Consider the following 21,432-nt stretch of genomic DNA (forward strand, 5'->3'; position numbering starts at 1 on the left):
GGGTTTGTAGAGGCACATACACACCTCGTTTGTCAAAGAATCACTGGTCACTGGCCTTGTCTCACACACACACCACAGGGCAAACCATGCAAGAGTAAGTGCCTTCTCAACCGCTCAGCACATATAAATGCACAAATAAATCAAACTCCTCACAACAGAATTCTTTGACCTATAAGACAGTTAATGTATGACCTCAACTTCCAGAACAGAGAAACAGAGAGTGTGTAAAGACAAGGAAAAACGAAATGCTTTATGTGGGAAGATCTTGAAAAAGTGAAGACAGGAGATGAACATAATACAGGTCTGAGGCTGTGAAGATAACTCCAATTGGAGATTCAGCTGGACATAACCATTTGTAAAAAAAAAAGACGGCTACACCATTGCCTGGTAACCTGTCTCTGTGCTTTAGTAATGCGAAGTGGAAGTTAGGGCCCACAGGCTGTAGCATTGCAGACAACTAGTGACACTTAGTCTATGCTGGAATATAGATCAGTGAAGGTGGATGATTGATTACCTAAAGCTTGCATAAAAACACACACACACACACACACACACACACACACACACACACACACACACACACACACACACAGAGAGAGAGAGAGAGACAGACATGCACGCACACAAAAATGCCCACAAATAAAAACAAATCTCAAAAAGCACACAATGAGCACAAGCCGTGGGATCACACTACTCAGCAACTGTACCCAATTAGTCAGCAAGAGCTGAGCCAGTGTGTTTCTGTATGTGCGTGCATCCTTGTGTGTCAGAGTAGGCAAGAGAGACAGGGTGAGCAAGAAACCTAAACCTATTCTAAATCCTCCATTGATTCCCACTGAAACTCACCACAACAGAAAGTTAAGTAGGAAAAACTCTTCTGTGGCCTCATTAAAACCGTCAAGCTTGCAAAACCATGGAGCCAAGATATATATAAATACACACACACACACACACACACACACACACACACACACACATACATATATACATACATACATACATACATATGTGTGTGTGTGTGGTTTTTTTCCTGTTGTTGACAACTTCATTTCCAGAAATTGATCACAGGATAAAAGTTGCCAGGTTGAACGTGCATCGTGTTGTTCTGCGATCCCTCGCACGCTGTCAATATTGTCATTGTTTCAATACAAGTGCCAAGATGATGAATCTATAAGTTGGTGTGTGAGCACAGATGGATTTTTGTAGGCAGGGGTGATAACGTTTGAGTAATGTAGCAAGGACGAGGCAGTAAAACGGCTTTGTGTATCCAGACAGCCATCTGGCACCGAGCCGCGGGCCCATTCCCCGGGATACAGAGCCCATGGGTGATACGAGGAAGTTTAGCAAAGGTAGCTTGGCTAAAAGCACTGTTGGGGCCCACAGTGCTTATACAGCCCAAAGAGCACATGTTCAGTGAGCAAGACAACACACATTAAACAAAATGTTTTTGAGTGGCTTCAGAGAGATCATTTGGAATATAGAGTAGTGAGCCTGGTTAAAATGTAAATGGATAAATAACACAGGGAAAAGCACAGACGAGCTGTGACTTCCAAATGGATCCTAAAAGAAAATCTCTCCCAGCTTATTATCATTACAACCACATCTTCCAAACGTCTGCCTTGCTGGTGGCATGGCATACCGTAGAGATACTTCTAATGATGCTGATGATGGTGATAACAAATGACAGCATAGAAGTTAAAACACACATGCAAGCCCTCACAAACATACCCATCTAAAAGCCATTAACTTGCCTAAAAACTCAGAAAGTACTCTTCTCTGCAGCGTGTAGAAGCCCATTTGTAGACACTGCGAGCAAAATCTCAAACAGAAACATGGGGAGACAGACTGTCCTCTCACTGAAGAATGACAGCTAGCTTAATATGATCTCTCAAGGCTACATCTGAGCTTGCTTTTACACTTGTCTAACCTACCATTTTCACCTGTTATCATGAGCTACAGCACTATACAACAGAAAATGACTTGGTCTGATAGATTCTCAACTTGTCTGGTTTGAATTCTCTCTGCATTAATGGTGGAAAAAAAGTTTTCTATTCCCCTGAACAAGTCTTGTCTCGCTATATTAAGTAGCCAAAGCATATTTCAGACACGCTTTAAAGGGCAAAGTAGTACTGTTTCATAAAAGCAGCCAACATCCTTAAGGCTCTCTTATTTCTACAGAAATAAATGTGCATTTAGACCTGCATACCAGTCTAACTTACCTCATAAAAAAATCATACTAGTAAAGTTACCAGTGGGCAAATACATAAAATGCTTTCTTAACTGGCTTCCAATTAACAGAATTTTTTTTTTTTAAATTACTCATTAATAAGATGCGTTTAATGCCACCAGACTTCAGTAACACTGCCCATTTAGCTGATGATGCTGTTATAATTGGGCCCAATGTGATGTTAACAATGTCAGTTTCATTGAGAGGTGACAACAAAACACACCAGTCAACCATATGGCAGGTGTACACAGCAGAGGTGTCAGCCAAGTCGCTAAGGAGCCGCTGTGGAAGCAGTGGAGAGACACAGCAGCAATAATGCCGTGTAGATTCACCCCTGTGTGTGAAATCTTAATAACCTTAAATAATCTGCTTATCTACTCTCACTCGCACAGACACACACAGACACACACAGACACACACACACACACACACACACACACACCTTTTTTCCAGCTGCCCTAAAAATAATATGACAGTCACTGACACACCGACTGGCAAAAAACAGCAACACAGCCCAACAAAGGAAATGAATCACTGAAGGGACAGCAGGATTTCAGAGTGAGTCCCTGTAACCCACAAACGACACATATAGTGCTTAATCTCACTACTCAAACGGCTTAAAAACACCACGATAACACAGTCGGATCTTCCAAAAGGATAATATCATAAAGCAATACATGTAAGGAGTTGCTGTTAACTTTATTTTTACGTTCATTTTTCTCCAGGCTCTTTTACTAATGACCGGAGAGTCGGGCCACTGTATAAAGTCTCCTTTAGCACATCTTGAAGATTATCAGTGGGGTTAAGATCTGGACTCTGCAGTGGCCAGTCCATGTGTGAAAATGATGTCTCATGCTCCCTGAAGCATTCTTTCACTATTGTAGCCCAATGAATCCTGACACTGTCATCTCGGACTATGCCCGGAAAGAAAAGCAATCCACTGACAGAAAAACCTGGTCATTCAGTACATTCAGGGAGTCAGCTGACTTCCTTCTTTGGCAACATAACGTTTCTGAACCTTGACTGACCAACTGAAGCCACCTCAGGTCATAACACCGCCCCCACAGGGTTGTTCACTACGCACCAGGCATGATAGGTCCATCACTTCATCTGCCTCTCATTTTACCCTGATCCACACATCACTCTGGAACACGGGAAACAATTGCCCCAGAGTCCAATCATTATATACCCCCTCGCAAATTGAAGCCTATTTTCTGATTAGTCTCACTGATAAGTGTCTTTTTTTTTTTTAAAGACTATACAGTTGTTTGTTTAGTCCCATTCCCCTGAGTTCTCTTCACATTGTGTGGGTGGAAATGCTCTTTCACTATTGAATTCTACTGTTGACACATTTTGATGGGATTTCACCAAATACTTAAATAATCTCTGATCACGATCATAAAAAAATAACCCTGTTAAATCATTTAAGATGATGGTTCACAGCAATCCTTCTGATTGTCAATCAAACGATTTAGTATTTATCACTAATAAAATGTACAACCAAAGTAATGTATTTTTAAAAAAAAAAGGTTAAGTATTACTTGACTCCATATTGCTACATTTAGGTTGAAGCAATCTCTCCAAAACAGCTATTCCTTCACCACGGGTGCAATAGAAGCAGTGACCAGGCAGACAAAAACATAAAATGAATCCAGTTTCTCTTCTAAACGACAGACAGAGTGGCTTCAGAGGCAGCAGATCCCACACACACACATCTTCACACAGATGCCAAGACTCCATCACTCATACCCTTCCAAAACACGGCATGCGGACAATACAAGCCCCAAACAATAAAAACATACCCAGACTTTCATTCAAATTCAGTGTTTGTTAAACTCTGTATTTCACTCTGGATCCAACATGGCTGCACACTTGCACATTAAGTACAGTTTCTTAGCAGCCACTGTAGATGATTGTACTTGACATCATGTAATTATCTGTCATTAGAAAACAGATGTCAGAGCCTAGGGTCTAGAGCTGGATAATTCTAGGTGTCATGCCCCATGTGTAATCATGTTAAGAAATAACATTGCTGACAGGCATAATATATTTATGCTAACATGAAACTGTCTAATGAGTGAATTTACTGTATCCCAATGGCTTTGTGATCATTCGGAGAAAGCTAAGGTTGGAATATTTTTTTAGATAGGTAAAACAAATGAGAAGAGACAAGGACAAAAAATGTTTTTAGAGCAGTTTTGAATTCATCTCCCACTAGAAACTAAACCTAAGGTAACAAATGCATCTTTAAATGGAAAGGGCTGGGATCCCATCATCTATCTGCAGCAGCAGAGTAATGATGCTGAAAGAGAAATGGGATAAAGACAGAGATTTAAGAAAGACAGCAGAGTAAGAGTGTGCTGAGATCGATTAGGGACTCAGCATTTTTAAATCTCCCTGAATTCCCCTCAGGCACGAACCTATCGGCTATGGTGAATTCTGATTTCACTGCCCGGAGAGGAAGGCTGGTTCTGTAAAGACCTGTCACACATCAAGGACAGGACAAACAGCACCTCTGCCAAATAAGAGAGCAGCAGGATAAGTGAGAGCAGGAGTTTGTGTCTGTGCATAACTACATCCATGGCATACTTATAAAGTGTGTCGCACTTACACACACACACGCACAGACATCTCTGGGACACTTGAAATCACTATTTTAATCTTTCTTACAACGGTACGAGCCACTTAAGGGGGATTTCAAAACTCATAAAAGGATTTCAATAGATAGGTAACACTTTATTGGCTTTATCTCACAAGTAATATTAGTGTCCGTTCCAACTAATTTCCATCTTTTAATTGTTATCCAACTGCATGTTCTACATTGATTCTCTTGGATATTACACACTCCAGTACACACTACTTAATTATTTCTACAATGGTTTTAAATTGATGAAGCTGCACCTGAGGATATAAAGATCTACTCAAGAGCTTTCAAAGCACATAACAGCAGCACTGAGTCAAAGAATACTTTATATTATAGACAACTTTGGATGAACAATGTTCCAAGCAAGCAAATGCCACATTCACCACAGGATGGCACTGTGTCAGCTTCATCTAGGAGCTCAGGCTTAAAGACTAAAATTAAAAGGTAGATGCTTTCTTTATAATAAACAGATTTAGAATAAGAACTAAGTTGCCATTTGTTATGTACCGATTTTAACCCACACAAGATTTTCTGCATGGCTGGGTATGTGAGACTGGAATACAGAGGAAAGCAAAAGAAAGTGACTGATAAATAGTTTTTGTTTATTTTGTTTTGTTTTTTTTATTTATCTTTTTCTTAATGTGACAATACTGTGTGTGATTAAGTGTGTGAGCATGTGTTTTCATCAGTCCCTGGTGAAATGCATATGGTCTTCCCACACACCGCCCACGCCTCTTCCAGACACCCTGCTGTTTACACCCTGTTCTTGCCCCCGTTGCTGCATCGCATACGCTGAAGGCTTTCGGTGTGTTTTCGATGTATGTGTTCGCAGTATGTGCAGTGGCCTGTGTGTGTGCGTGCAAGAGCAGGTGTTTTTGTAAGAGAAGAAAAGAGATTAAAAAAAAAAAACAACAACGGGGGGGATGCAAATGTATTATGGAAATTAGGTGAGCAAGTGTGACCACATGCTCAGAGAAGCAGGTATAAATGGGCTTTATTATCAGAACCTTAACTAGGAAGAGTGAGATTTGTAAAAAATGACAAGAGAAGTCAATCCTTTTGTAGCCCTATGCTGCACAAGCTGCATGTACACCACAATGGATGAGAGAAAAAGGACTGCCACTCTGATGCATCTATTATAGTTGCTTCCCATTATTTGGTGCTTGACCCCAATAAAAAAAGAAGAACAAAAAAAGAGATTAGCGTCATAATTTGAATGAAAAAATTTTTTTTCACACCAAACCTCCTTAATTAGTAACCTTGGCAACAAACTTCCACTAAGTAAAACGTACTGTCAGGTAACCACAGCTCTTGTAGGTTAACAGGATAGTTTCCTCTTTTTTTGTTTTAACTGAAGGTAGGTATACATAAAGAGAATAATAAAGCTTGTGACATAGATTCAAGAGGAATAAGTTAATGATTTGGCTCAGAATCAAAAATAACCAATCAGCTGCTCTTTGACACCTTAGGGAAACATTTGCATCCTTTGCCTCCACTTATGCGGTATAATTTGAATAAAAGACTAAATATATATTTAAATGTTTGATTGGTTTCAAAATGTGGGGTTAAAAACTACCGACAAACATACTCCAACTGTGGCTTAGTGATTAAGCCAATGCCAGTCTTTGCATGTATATCTTTGAACTCCAATTTTGGCTTCCACCAATTACAAAAGAATGGGCAAAGCTAACTAGTTATAGTGCTTAATAATCACATTTAGTAAAAAAAATTTCATTTAGGCATGTAGACATGGTCAACACAACCTAATGAATGTTATTTAAGTGGATTTGATGGTAGCATCCACTGTTTCTGTGAGTGTTTTCATGCAGTCTACAAAGCAGCCAATGAGATGAAGAAGGGGAAAAAAAACCTCAAAATAGAAAGGAAGGCCAACAACACTAATTTTAAAGAGACTATTCCTGTATTCTGTACACTCACCTGTACTGCACGGATACAGTTGTATAAGGTAAACATGGAGGGCTATAAAGGACATAAATAATGGCAAATGTAGGAGAAACACAGTGATGTTGATTTTGTGGTTATCTGTGTTTGGCAGAACAGCAAGCAGGTGTGTGTCCATATATTTGCAACAGATGTTCATTCTGTCTATACATGGTTGTGCGCTCTCACATACTACCTCCATTCACCTCTATGTCTCTGCATGTACTTCGTAAATGTATGCAGACACTTGTGTGTATGTGTGTGTGTGTTGTCACAGTGTGGTGCAGACCAATTAAAACAAGGAGATTGATGACCAGGGGCTCTGAGTAGCAGCAGCGGCTGTAGCAGTAGCAGACAGCTGCTTCCTGCAGACAACAGGAAATGAGATGGCCCTGTTTAGCTGACGGTGCCAAACAGAAAACACCACAGAGCCTCAAAGACAAATCACCACCTTACTGCTGCTACAGGCCTCTTCTACCGTTTTGCTACAGCATGCTCTCTAAATATAGATGTATGCCACAAGATGCTTCTTCATGTAGGGCATGAGTGAATTTGGGTTTATGAGTAACGTGAGGTAATTAGAGTTAATTATGCAGTCACCTCTATAATAAGAGAAAAAATGTACTATTGTTATGGTAAATTACCGATTAGCTGACGGTAATAGCATTTTAATGTAATTAAGGTCTACTTAACAGCCACATCTATTTTTCTTCAATTTTAAATTTAGAATTAAGTAAGTGCCTTTCTAGCAAGGGCTCAAACCTGTCCACTGGTGTTTTGTTACTATTCACTACAGGGTTTTGACAAGTTTGACAAGTTTGGTTTTTTTTTTTTTTTTTTGCTAAAGGTTGTCATGTACATGCTTTTAATAGAAATGGCTGTCTCTGCTGTCTGTTTAGTGATGGACAGATTTAGAGTCTTTGGAGTCTTTAGTGCAAGTTTAACAATATAAATGTCCCCAACCACTAGTAATCATAAAAGAGCTGAAACACCATCCATGCATAAAGGCTTTGTATTGCAGTCTGATTTTCCAAAGCTACCAGTGGAACACAAAACATATCTCCCATTTACATTTAATGGAAGCTAACTGTTGCTTTTTTCCCTTTATCTGCAATCCCGTGAATGGAGGAGGGCTGTGGGAAGCAAGGGGAAGTTCAGCTGTCTCGCATGCTTCATTGAGCAATTAAGACCACTGAGAGGTAAATATCTCTGAATGTCACAATAGGAGGCTCCTAGGCCCAAATTATGCCTTTTTAACCCCCAGTGTACAATGCCGATGAATAGAGACAGCGAGGCAGGTGATGGCACAGAGGCGTGTTCGTGTATGGCCCCATCAAATGGCTATTTTCTTAAGAACAAATACCAATTGCAATTTCAGACACACATAAACACACACTATTCTCTAGACAGATAGGCAGGTGCAGATAAACACTGTATCTGCTTTGATTGTACCCTGCTCAGTGCTTAAGTATTTTAAGAGTTCACCTCCCTCTTATAAAAACAAGACTGATTAACAAGCAGAGCTCTAAATGGACTCCCACAGGGGGAAGGGGACTGTTTTATTAAAGTAAGCTAGGAAGTAAAAAAACAAAGCTGACAGAGTATAATGCAGACACCGATAATTGAGTATAACAAAAAATATAGACAGGCATTCACTTTATGGCTATCGTTATATTGGTTTTTGGAGAAATCACCATATTTAGACGAGAGGGTGGAGTGCTAAATTATGAGCTACCAGACTATTTTGTCAAATAATTCTACCAATTAAAAACCACCTGTGACTTTAACCTGTCATTTAAAGTGGGCAATAATTATGCAAGCTGAGAATTCTTTTTTAAATTATAAAATAAATGAATTTTTTTTAAAAAATAACGTGCAGCTCGTGTAAAGGCAGAAATTACCTATTGAGACCAAACTGGTTTTTACACAGGGATGTAAACTTTGTTTAGTTCTGTTGTGAAGCTGGGCGATATGCCACAGCAGTTTGTGGGGATTGACTCGCTTTAGCAGCCAGCCTTAGGTGGCTATTCAAGGAACCACAGCTTTTGGCACTTACAAGCTGGTTTCATTTTCCAGCCCTGGAGTCTGCTGCTTGGCAAAAACTGAAAGACTTCAGGTTAAACTGTAAAGAGTGTTGGACCCAATTAAAGATGGTATTCACACTGTTTGAACAGTCTTAGCAGAAAACTAGCAAACAGGAAAATGCATACTATATGTTAGTACGGAGCACATGTGAAGACAGATGGAGGGAGACTTATCTGAGCCAGTCATATCCTAATTCATACGTTCTGCCTTTGGTGAAAGTCATAGCATACCAAGCTTTAGCTCTTGCTTTTTAAGTTGTTAAGTGGTCAGAAAGCAAAGAATAAAGTGGACTGAATGAGCGTTATGCCCATCTTCTCTGACCTTCGCAAACCCTGGCACGCCTATACACTCGCACATCATAATCTTTTCTAATCAGAAGTGATGGCGAGGTATATACATCGCTCAGATGTATATACCTCGCCATCAATGAAGGACACTCATGGTTCAGTGAATGACTCAGCAAGACTGAAATGGCAACTATCCCTGCGAGAGCAAAGTGCGAAGGCACTTTTCAATTCGCCTGAAAAAGTACTAAGAAAAACACTTAACCTCCACACAACACACAAAGGGCTAGCAAGCAAGGATTGACATGAGGAGTCTATTTTGGCCCAAAGAGGAGAGTGAATGAAAGATGCCCTGAAGAGAGTAGGCAAGTTGAGGTCAAAAGGATTGCTTTGAGGAGATGGCAATGGCTTCAATATTTTTTTCAAAGATACAATTGCCACGGGTTAAGAAAGACAATTTAGTTGACTTACAAATAAAAAACTGTCTTCATCTTACATTCCCATTTCAGTACGTCACTTTATCATGTATTTCCTTCTACTGCCCAGCTAACACAGTACACTAGCACTTCGCAGTATCACAGATGCTTAGAGTGATGCAGTCCTTCAAAAAAACTGTTGCTTGGTGAGCCACTTCACATCATATTTTCTTATGATAAAAAAACACTCAATATTTATCACCTCTTCTCCTTACTGTATGCCCTTATCTTATCTCCCACCTTTCATTTCACTCCTTTTTCTCCCCCCTACTGTCATTTCTGGCCTCATATCCCCTGTAACACTTCAGACTCTTCCCATTCACTCATCTCTCTCTTACCCGCTCTACCCTAATTCCCCCACCTCTCTCTATTTTTACCACTCTATTGCGGTTATATCTCTGTGGCACTGTTTCAATACTTCCCCCTTGCCACACCTTTCCTCCATATCTCGTCTCCCTCTCTCTCTTTTAGACTTCAATTCCATTTAGACCTTTATGTTAGCGTAGGACTTTCCATCCTGTTGCATCCACGTAGTAAATTGAAATGGTTCTGGTGGCTCTATAGAAGCCTGATTGAATTTAAAAAGAGAAAGTACCATAAAGAGAACTAGTGGTGAGAGGTCTGTAATACACTCAGGGCTTCCCATGCTATGACAGTGTTGACAGGGGGAAGGGAGAGGGAAGAAGGAGGCACCAGAGGTGAAGATCAATGGGATGGTGAGAGGTAAGAAAAAAGAAAAGAAAGGGTAAGAGGGCAAAATGACTGAAAATGTTGAAAAGAAATATAGTCTTGAAACCAGCCTATTACCCATCACATGCAAGCCGATACACAGAAACACAAAAACCTTCATAAGCCCTTGATAGTGACACCTCACAGAAATGCCTCAATCACGGTTTGCATGGCCTGGAGGGAGTGAGGTGACAGGTCTCATATTGGAGAGGGCCAACAAAATGCAATTCCAGGAAGTCAGCTCTAGGGCTGTGTGTCTGTCATACGTACAGCTCTGATAATACTCCCACACATCACATTACACCGCCAAAATAGCCACCTCTCAGCGTACAGGGCATTCACATTCACCACACTGAAAGAAAAGTGACAGACACACACATCACACACACATGCAGCTGGTTTGTGTATATATTACTGCTAGGAAAAATATGATGTTACAGGTTAAATTATTCATTGATCCTTTCATAGCCTTTTCAAGCCTTCTCTTTGTAATGTTATGTCTTGGCCTGTGTGTTAGTGTGTGTCTACTTGAAAGGGCTCTCATGGGATAGACACAACCTCAACCTTGAGCTAGAACTGACCTTTAACTTTGTGTGTTTCACTCTGAAAAAATGACAGGTGTGTGGGTAATATGTATGAGTTGTGAGTATTTATGCACATGGCCATATTGGTAATAGAGAATCATTCTATAAAATATCAGGATGACCCCCCAAAAGAAGAGGTGAAGGAAAGAGCAGAGGTGGAAAAAAAGAAGGAAACAGTGACATCTTGGTGGGTACATTTCACAGCAGATCAGAGTTATAAATGAACTAGGATGGCAACTAACTACAGCTGATCTAAATTATTAAATATAATGCATCCATGAAGCATATGCCCTAACAAATAGAAGTAAAAAAATGTAGGATAACCCTAAAATATTAGGATGCAGAGGGAAAAGGTGGGTTTTTAGCCTGAGGCAGAGGTTGACCAGAGACTCTGCTTCTGACTTCAGGGAGACCTCATTCCACCACTTTATGACAGAAAAAAGATGTACAACTGTAGGGTCCTTAGAGCCCTACAGTCAAAGACTAATACGGTAGGAATACAGTTTATGAGCTGTGGAGTTACTTTAAAGTTAACTTGAATGGTCACATTGAGCTAATGAATTCAAAGACTCAAGCAACCCTGGGTAAAGAATAGCTGTAGGGCTATTTAAGCAGCTCCACATTGCTGATATCAAAAATACTGCATGGAGTTAGTTTGGGTTTAGGTTGATATAGATGCCAATACAAGATTATTTATGCACTACATCTCATACATTGGTTAATACCGAATATCTTAAAAGGTTGGCTTAAACAAGAAGGGAAACAACCACAGAAAAATTAGCTACAAAGAGAAAGGAGCATTAAAAATGATGAAATATAAATAAAAAATTATCCAGATGGGAAGCACAAACACTGGCCTCAGTCTTTTTTTCTATACTTGGTTTCACTCCAGTCCTTTGTCCACTTATAGTTCTGTTTTCCACAAGAGTAGAAATTAGACATTTGTAGTTACATCATTTATTTATGGCACTGCCAAGAAGATGGAGCAGAAAGAAACAACATTCAAAGATGCCAACATGGTTATAACCAATGCAGTGATTACACTAAACTAGAGCCTTAACTGAACTAAGCCTTGTTGTGCTTATTTTGGAAAGTGGACTACGTGATCCTTAAAGGCTGACACATCAGAAACAGCATGTTACCACTGTACTTAATTGCTATGCAATTTATCTTTGGTTTTATAAAGCATGAGAAAATCGCAGCTGCACAAAGCTACTGAGGATCATAAACTGTGTTACATCTAACTGGTCCCTGTTTTCACCAGTTATCAGCACTTTAACAAAATGCAGACACTGACTCATCCCAATTATTTGCTGTTATGAAACACTGACAACTGCAATCTGCTAAAAAAATCATATGCATTTGCTGCTTCCATGCACACCACAGAGGTATGTAAGCATCCTGTGTAGTGCCTGTAATGTAACTCCTCAACAAGACTGTCAGTGTCACTTCACATGTATGTTGTCATCTCATTTCCATCAAATGAACTGGATTCTGCAGTAAAGCTGTTGGGAAAGCTGTTGCAGTTTGTAGGAAATAAAAGTCAGGTTTATTCAAGGTCAGCTGCAAACTGCTTTGGGCCAAAAAACCTGCAGTTACTATCTATATTTTAGATATCACACTAAATACTGTATATCGGTATAACAAATATTTCTCTGACATGGTTGTGAAGGCCGACTCTATTTTTTCACAACATTGCTTCAGTTCACTGAAACTTCCAGATACAGCTTTCTTAAGGCCCTACCACAGCATTTTAATCAAGTTGCAGTCTGGACCTTCACTGGACTGCACTTGCAGCACCTTGACTCTTTTCTTTTTCAGCCATTCCATCGTAGGTTTGTTGCTGTGCTTGGGATCGTTGTCCTGCTTCATGACCCAATTTGGGCCAAGCTTAAGCTGTCAGACAGACGGCCTCACATTTGACTTAATGACCTCAAGGCACAAAACAAGCCGCTCAACTCACAAACACGTTCTTTTACAAGGTTTGTGTCATGTGACAACAGTGTCTTGCTATGCTGAGCAAAGCGCAGCATTTGTCCCTTCTCGGGAGCACTTGCATGTGTCACAGCAAGGTGTGATGTACATTTGCATGACGAATAGAAATGCAGACTGACAAGCACATATAGTAGAAGTGAATACGATGAGTATAGCAGGTAGCTCATGTTGGCCCATTTGCTGCACCTAGCAGTCAGGTCAGCACATGCCGCTTCCCATGTGAAAAGCCGTTCACCTCTCCACCACCATGGTACGAGGTGCCTGCACTGATATGCTGTGTTTGGGTTTCATCAAAGATGACGCACATTATGGCTGAAGAGCTCCACTTTGATCTTGTCTATCAAAAGGACCTCTTCCAGATGTCTTTTGTTTATTCAGATGTCAACATGTTATTTTTAGAGTAATGCTTATAAAGTATCAAGACTTCAGGTTTTGTAAGGAGAGCATTCTTTGACATCCAGCCTTTTGAGCAAACACTTCTCCCTTGTTGTCCAGGTGAACTCCTTTTAGTCATTTCCATATAAACCACAAGTTTCAAGACTGAAATGAGGTTTGAATGTTCATCCACAAATTGCAGCAGTTTGCTTTTCTTGGTAAGCACAGGTCTCTTTCTGTTATCTTCACAAGCAATAAAGGGAATTTTAATAACTATAGAAAAAAAAAACATGAGCCACATCTTGCTTATTCGCATTTCATGAGTGTATATGTACATTGTAGAATGTCTATTAATAGTATGAATCAGACAGGTGGTAGTGTTATCAATGTTTTCTTAGACCAACTAGACCCAATGGACTTGATTCGTCTTTTTTGCTGTGCTATCTTTCAGCTTAACGAAGGCTTTTGCCAGCATACATCCTGGAATGCTCTCATTACCTTGGTGTAGTTGCCAAGGGAGCCAGTGTGATATTCAATACTTCTGTTACCCATCCCTCCAATCTCATTTACACTTGACACCTGACATTTGCATAATGGCCTCGCTCCATCTCCTATCTAGTGAAATAAAGGGTTGAGGCAAGGTGGTTATAGAGTGTGTATGTGCTTCTATGCTCATGTTTGTTTGGTTGTGATGAGCAGATATGCCTATCAAAACTGTGCATGTGCGAATACGCGCATGAGTGTGTGTCATAGATAGGGGTTAAATGACTTCCTTCTAAATGTAGCTCATTAAGCCTGTGGAGACCTTGGCGTGCACCATATTTGCTGATTTGGGACAACTTGCGGAAATGCTGGCAGGAACATGTACATGTGCTTGCTAATCAGGAATACTGTGACCTAATCAGTCAGAAACAGATATTTGGGTGTCAGGAAAATTTAGGATGAACACGTATTTGTACCCCCCAATGTAAGCTGTTGGAGATACTGGTGGACCGCTATGAAAATGACATTACGTCAGAGGACTGCGTCATTGCGTCTGTTCAGTCATAATGAAACTTTGCAAAATATTTTTCAACAGTCCACAAGGAATGGCAGAAAAAAATTAAAGTCTGATTTGACTATCACCCAATTTGTATTCATTTTAACAGCCTTGACAAGAAAATACATCACCTTAGTTCTTTAAATAAAACTGTCAGAGAATTTAAGGCTGGGTCTGTGCTGACAGTATGGGGTAGTAGTTGACTCACTGGCATTTTAAAATAAAGTCTATTAACATAATAAACGGAAAAAAACTTCAAACTAAAAGCCCGTTGCCAACTAGAGGGGTTTCTGTCGATAGGAACACTAGTCATTCCCTACTTGAAGGCGGCCTGTGCAATTGGCAACAAGATGTTGGGGATGTTGCATGCCCAACCACCTGGAGACCAGTTGGTTACCACAATTACTTGCAATTGCTCACCAAATGTAAATGTAAAAAAAAAATAATAATTCAATGCAATTACCACACAACTACTAATTTTTTCTAGTCTCGAGAAGGTTTCCAATTTAAACTCTAGTATTATTGAGCCATAAGATAGGAAATATATCTGTGAAAGTTCTCAGTTATCCAGGTCATAATAGTCTAGAGCAGACCTTCCCAAAGTGTGGGGGGCGCAGTATGAAAAGGAAAAAAACAAAACGCTTGGACACTGCTATCGATCGCACGACCGGCACTGGAATACGCTTAAAAAGGGTTTGTCTTTTTATTTTTCCCAACCTGGAAGCAATATGAGACAGCTTATATGGAAGACCTTACAAAACGAAGGCGTCTAGCCTGGATAGGAGCCGTGAGACGAGCTGATATCCAGTTCGCTTCCATCTCCAGATATCTGTTGGTGTGCTCCAGACATTTCCACTCTGGTAAGTTCTATATATGTTCATATCACTCTTTATAGCTTAATAATATTATCATTGGGGCTCTCTGAGGTTATAGAAATTGCAAACAAACATAGAATTGAGTGACTGTGCAGACATACGTGCTATGTAACGATTCACTAATTCTTTCGCACAACTGTAGGGAAGCCTGCCTATGAAATGGATCAAGCAAATCCAGACTGGGTACCAACGTTACACATGGGGCACTCTGAAATCCGAACGTTAGGGTAAGGGTTAACAAGATACGTGAAGATATCGGGGGTAGGACAGTGGCGGTAAGTCGTCTGGGTCTTTACTCCACTGCCGTATTTCATATGGGCCCACATTTGCGATGCACTCCATTTTTTTCAAGTACCGCTGCTTCGCCTCTGGACGCAATGGGTCTCTATACCGTCCGTTTTCTTTTGAGCTGCTTTTAAGCGTGTTTCTTGTCGTCGTCGTTCCAACACAGTGTGTTTGTTTTGATTTGTGGACCCGGAAAATGGCGCCGCGCTCCCACAATACATTGCGGCGTGACGTCAACTCCAAAGCCCTATAGGGGGTTCATGACCACCCACGGGGACACTCCCCTAAGACTTCTCCTCCATTTGACCTTAGAACTGAAGAAGCTTCCCGGATGAGAGGTGAAACGTCTTCAAGCAACTTAAAGAAGTCCAGATGCTTTTCTTTCCAAGCTCTTTAGAATAAGATAGGAAAGCAGCTCCAAACCCAACTGCTCCTTCCACTCTGCTTCACAGTTATCAGTAATTTTGTTGGTGTGCATTGCCTTGTTCTGTCTGAAAAAAATAGTAACAATTTTGAACATTCCCCAAAATGTTCAATTTTTGTCACTTGTTCACAGAATATTGCCCCAAGACAACATTCAGGTGGCCTTTTGCAAACTTTTTTTGTGTGATATTTCCAGGACGCTCACTCCTTAAGAGAGTAGCAAAATTTCATACTATTTCTCTTATTGTGGAATGATGAACACCCAGGTCTTTAGAACTGCTGTTGAAGTTCCTTTCAGCTCTTTGTAAAATGCTTGTTTTTAAGGTCTTATAAAAGTTGTTGTGATCTGACATGGTGAGAAAGACAACTAAGTGTGTTCAGAAGACATGTTAAGTACAACTATTGAATGTTATTAATATAGCAGGACTGTGTTTGCCTGTAACTGTGACTTAGATGAATTTCACAGTGCATTTTAAAGTAGTCAGTGCATCCATTTTTCTTATAACTATTCACCACCCGCCTCCAAAAACCCATATCATGTACGAGAATTATAGATGAAGGAAGAAATTAAAATATGCAAACACAGAATATTCCTCATGATGAGACAATTCGTCTTTGCATACTTTTGCACATATTAAATAAGGAAACTGACTTTCTCATAATTTACCAATTTGTCACAAAAGCAATGCTTTATGGAGCACTCGCCACAGAAAAGAAGATCAATATAACCCCTCCATCCCCCCAACCCTTCTACCCAGAAAGCTGGTGAGCCTGAGAAGAGTGAAATGTCTTACTTAGTAAATTGCATTTTAAACCAGAGGGGAATAAATACTACAGATAAAGACTGCTCTAATGTGCTCAGATCCATTAGAAATCTCATATTCACACATAGCTGAAATCACATTACAAGACACCCTTAATGTCATTTCACAGGGTTTTTCCACCAGCATTTGCTGCCAGGGTGAGACACCAACATCAAACATAATGGATTTTTGCCTTTTTCCCTTTCCACCCCACCTCCCTTGTGTTACTCATTCCCATCTTCTCTGCTCTGTGCTATTCTGGTTCAAAAAATGGCTCAAACTTTTATTGTTATTGATGTAGGTTCTATTTTGGGTGGATGAATGAATGTACCCAAAATGACCACACACAGACAGAGAGGGTACTTTTACTGCTCATCAACCCTGGAGGAAAGCTTGTTCAGTGTTGTTACATCTCACCAATAAAGTGTTCCTATTCTTTGACTTTGCATGTTCCACTCACTGACACGAAGAAGAGCTGACGGAGAAAAGTGTGTACTAAAGACAGTTTGCACAACTTTTAAAAGCATTAACATGTAAAATAATTTTCCTAGGGAAATATTTAAAGTCATCTGAGGAAATAGCACCAGTGTCTATTAAGTTCTTAACCCTGGTGTCCTAATAACCTTGTGCAAGCAGAGGAGAGGAGAAGCAGGAAGAGGCAAGAGGAGGAGATACAAACTCAATCATTCTGCCAGTTTGACTTTTCCACTGGTTGAACACTCAATGAGCACACCATGACTCCAGTATGACTGTTTGGGAATCAAACCATCACTGAAGGGGTTTACGGACAAAAGAGGAGAGATATTCACCCTCTTTTAAAAAATGTCTGTCTCTTACAGCTTAGGAAATACATAATTTCATATTTCACAATTTGAAATATATTAATCTTAGGATTATGATACTGAGAAGCAAAATTAGATTTATACAGTTTGCAAATCAAATACAATGAGGAGCTAATGAACTGTGTCCAACAACTGGCTAATTTTGGCCGTTATGTGGATTGTCCAACTAATAAATTAAACCAAGCAAATATCTACAAGGACGACGAAAACACAAAGCCACGCAAAAACACAAAGCACAGCTTTTGTTAGGCTGCAGAACTTGATTTTACTCACACAAGTACAAACATTGTCCAACACTGATTATTAGCTGTGAAAGATTGTCTCTTTGAAATGCCCGCAGTGTGTTTAGCTACTGTTGGATTAGATGCAGTACTGAGTTGAGACCATCTATCTTTGAGAATAATTAACTATCCAGAAAGATGGACCAACTTATGTAACCACCAATTAGGAAATCGCAAACAATCCTTTCAGAGGGAGTTGGAGAATTTTAATGAGGTTTAAGGACTTGTTGATTGGTTGCTGGGGTTTGTGTAGACTGGTACACGGGGCAGATGTGTTGGGAAGAGTTAAAAAACAAACTCCCTCGACAATCCTCCTCATTTTCATACCTTTGGTCCTCGGTGCATGCTATATCTACAGTAACAGTTGGTTTTTCTCAGTAAATGTATCTGTGTGTGATCTGTGTAGTGAGTCTAGGTATGTGTGCACATGTATGCTTATCTATAGCTCCGTTCAACAATCAACCTACCCCCCACTTCAGTACACACACACACACACACACACACACACGCACACGCACACACACACACACACACGCACACACACGCGCGCGCACACACACAGGGCTACTTCAGAAGCCTAGCCCCAGACAGGGTGAGCAGATCAATCAATTACATCTCTGCTCCAGCAATCAAACAAGGTTATTATCAGGCAGCAGCTCACCGACCTGGAAAGGCCTAGCCAATCAAAGGCTGCTGTGATGTGGGGGCTGGCACTCGCTCATGTGACAGTAACACAGAATGGCAGCTCATGTTGTCAAGGGATAGAACGACGGAAAGAGGAAAGACAGACAACTGAGGCTGAATTCAAAGAGGGAAAAAAAACAGAAGAAACAGCATAGAGAACAGGAACAAAAGTATATCTGTAAATCACCCATCTCCAGCAATCTGTCTTCACCTTGACACTACTCAGAGGACAAGAGAAGATAACAACAACTGAATACAGTTCTTTATAAACACGTTTCAATTTTTAAATCGTAGTACAGAGCTATTTTTCTCCCTTTATTTGGCTAGATTATATCCTCGAAGAAAGCAAAAAATGACAAAAAAAGGAGAAAAAAAGAAGACGAGAGAAAAGGCGAAAAAGAGAAGAGAGGAGGATGTGGCAGAAAGCAGCACATGGTGAAAACATCTCTTCATTGTGGCTCAGTAATTCTCCTTTTGGCAGCAGCTCCCTCTGGCATTCATTCGATGAGCATTAAGGGCATTCTGTCCTCCCACTTCTGTCCTTTCAAAGCAACAGGTCTGAAGAAGCATATTAGGCTTAATTAAATTACTGTACACTCAAAAAAAAATGGAGACTTTCATTTCATTAAATTACTGTTTGCTAACACAATACACCAAAATACACAGGCTGACAAACACACAAATCTCCCAAGAATACAATCTAATCTCTTTCAAAAGCAGCCAATCAGAGACAATCAGCCACTATGGGGGGAGAGAACATAGGAAGGGATGGCATGACTGTGTGAACATCTGTGATTATGGCCTGGTCATCTGGAAAAGCTTCAAAGGCCTATCTAGGTGTGTGTCTGTGTATCCGAGTGTGTCTAAAATAAATATATAAATGTCTGGCAGAATTTCGACGTCTAATCTGACCAGGCAACAATTCCCAGATTCCGCTATTTTTCTCCACACAGGCCTAAAACCTCGGGGGCCTTCAAAGCAGACTTCTTAAGAAGTCTACTGCTGAGTGTTCAGACAAACGAGACTCCTTTAAGCTCTGGCTGACGACTGTCAGCTTCACATGAGTCTGTTGGACAGGTTGCCCTGGGAACAAAGTCTGATTTCATTATGGGATGGATAAACACAATCAAAGAGTTTATCCACCTTCTATAGCCGGAGAAAAGACCCCCGCAATGATGGATCTAATCTCCTGCACAATATCTGGTGTCTGTGTGTGTTTGGTTGTACGTCTCATTCACAGTGTGAGCCTCTCCATGCATGCATGAGCTTGTAAGACACAAGGAGATTGAAAACTCTGCACCTGACTAGAAAGTGGCTGAAGTTGCACTTTCAGTAAGCGATAAAAACCAGCAGTATTATTTACAACACAGACTTTAACTGTGTGTGTGTTTGTGTGTTGCTCCAAGGAGGGGAAGAATCAAAGAGAGAGAATAATAAAGACACAGCAGTGCTGCGGATAGTGGCAGGTAGGAGCACCTGACAAATTCATAGCAAACTGACTTGGTGATCTGGAGAAATCTTCCAGCTTTTATTTGTTTAATTTTCCCACCTATTCCCCTCCTTATATGTATAAACATAATTGAGTCGTCATTTTATTTGGTTAACTGTAGTTTCATGTTTACATTATTTTTTACTATATAGAACTCCATGGGGAGATTAGCTATAATGTATACAGTCTGAAATCAAGAGCAGATAAATTCATTAAGACACATTTTGACTGAGTGCTAATTAATGCAATTCAATTCTGAGATTCAGTGTTGAGACACAGCGTCTTGATTTCAAAACTGGAACTTTCAAATTTAAAAAACATAACCATTGAGTTAAAGTAGTACTGCTACTAAAAAAAAGAAAGAAAATGTACCAATGCATAAGCAATACTTTTGTTTTAAAATTTAAAAAAAGCTGCTTTTTTATTGTGTACCTCTGTGCTATGGGCATGCAACCTTACTAACAGCTTGTTGCGACAGTCGAGTTAAGAGTGCCAGCTGCCTTAGCAATCTATTAAATAATGGCAAGATATAATAAGAACAATCAGCAAAAAAAAAAGACCCACAAAAGGGCATACTAATAAATTGCACCTTTATTTATATGCTTCAATGGTTATTATAAAGAAATAACTTAAAAGTCCTAATTATGCCAACAACAACCCAAACAAAGCCATGGGAATACAGAAACTCAATCCCAGATGCTGATTTTGACTCTATAAGTCAACTTGTGTTTCCTGATTCCAAACTATAAGTAACATATATTTATTTATTTATGTTCATTTGAGTGGTATAGTGCTTAGCACTGGAGCCTCACAGCACTGGAGCCTCACAGCAAGGTTCTCTGTTCAAATCCACCACTAGGATGGGCCCTTTCTGTGTAGAGTTCTCCCTGTGCCTATGTGGGTTCTCTCCAGGAGCTCTGGCTCAATCCCACAGTCCCAAGACATGCTTGCTAGGTTCACTGGTAAGTCTAAATTGGACATAGGTGTAAATGTGAGCCTGAATGGAAGTCTATCTCCCTGTGTTAGCCTGTGTTAGGCGACTGACTGGTGCTCTGTCCTTGGTGCTTTCAACCTCCCACCCAATGACAGCTGGGACAGGGTCTAAGCCCCCCCACATTCCGTGAACTGGATAAGCAGAAGAAAACATTGGATCACAATGCATCTGAGTGTACTCAATAGAAGTGCTTGATCATGTGTCACCTTCACAGTGAAAAAGAAAAAGCCATAAACGAATACATGTAGTGGCATGAAAAAGCCGCCTTCCTGATTTCTTAGTGTTTTGCATATTTGTCACACATAGATGTTTCAGATCATCAAACATATTTTAATATTAGACAAAGATAAACCAAATAAATACAAAATGCATTTTTT

At 40.1% G+C, this 21,432-nt stretch overlaps 1 protein-coding gene across 1 annotated transcript in view; it reads right to left on the reverse strand.

Moving 5' to 3' along the window:
• The window catches only part of exoc4 (exocyst complex component 4), a 143,964-nt gene that overhangs the window by 53,153 nt on the left and 69,379 nt on the right, over nt 1-21,432 (reverse strand). The gene's annotated exons all lie outside the window — the stretch shown is intronic.

The sequence above is a fragment of the Copadichromis virginalis genome, linkage group LG17, assembly GCF_057382275.1.
Source record: "Copadichromis virginalis isolate Kocher_CV1m ecotype Utaka linkage group LG17, C_Virginalis_male_GT1.1, whole genome shotgun sequence".
In the NCBI taxonomy this organism is placed as follows: Eukaryota; Metazoa; Chordata; class Actinopteri; order Cichliformes; family Cichlidae; genus Copadichromis; species Copadichromis virginalis.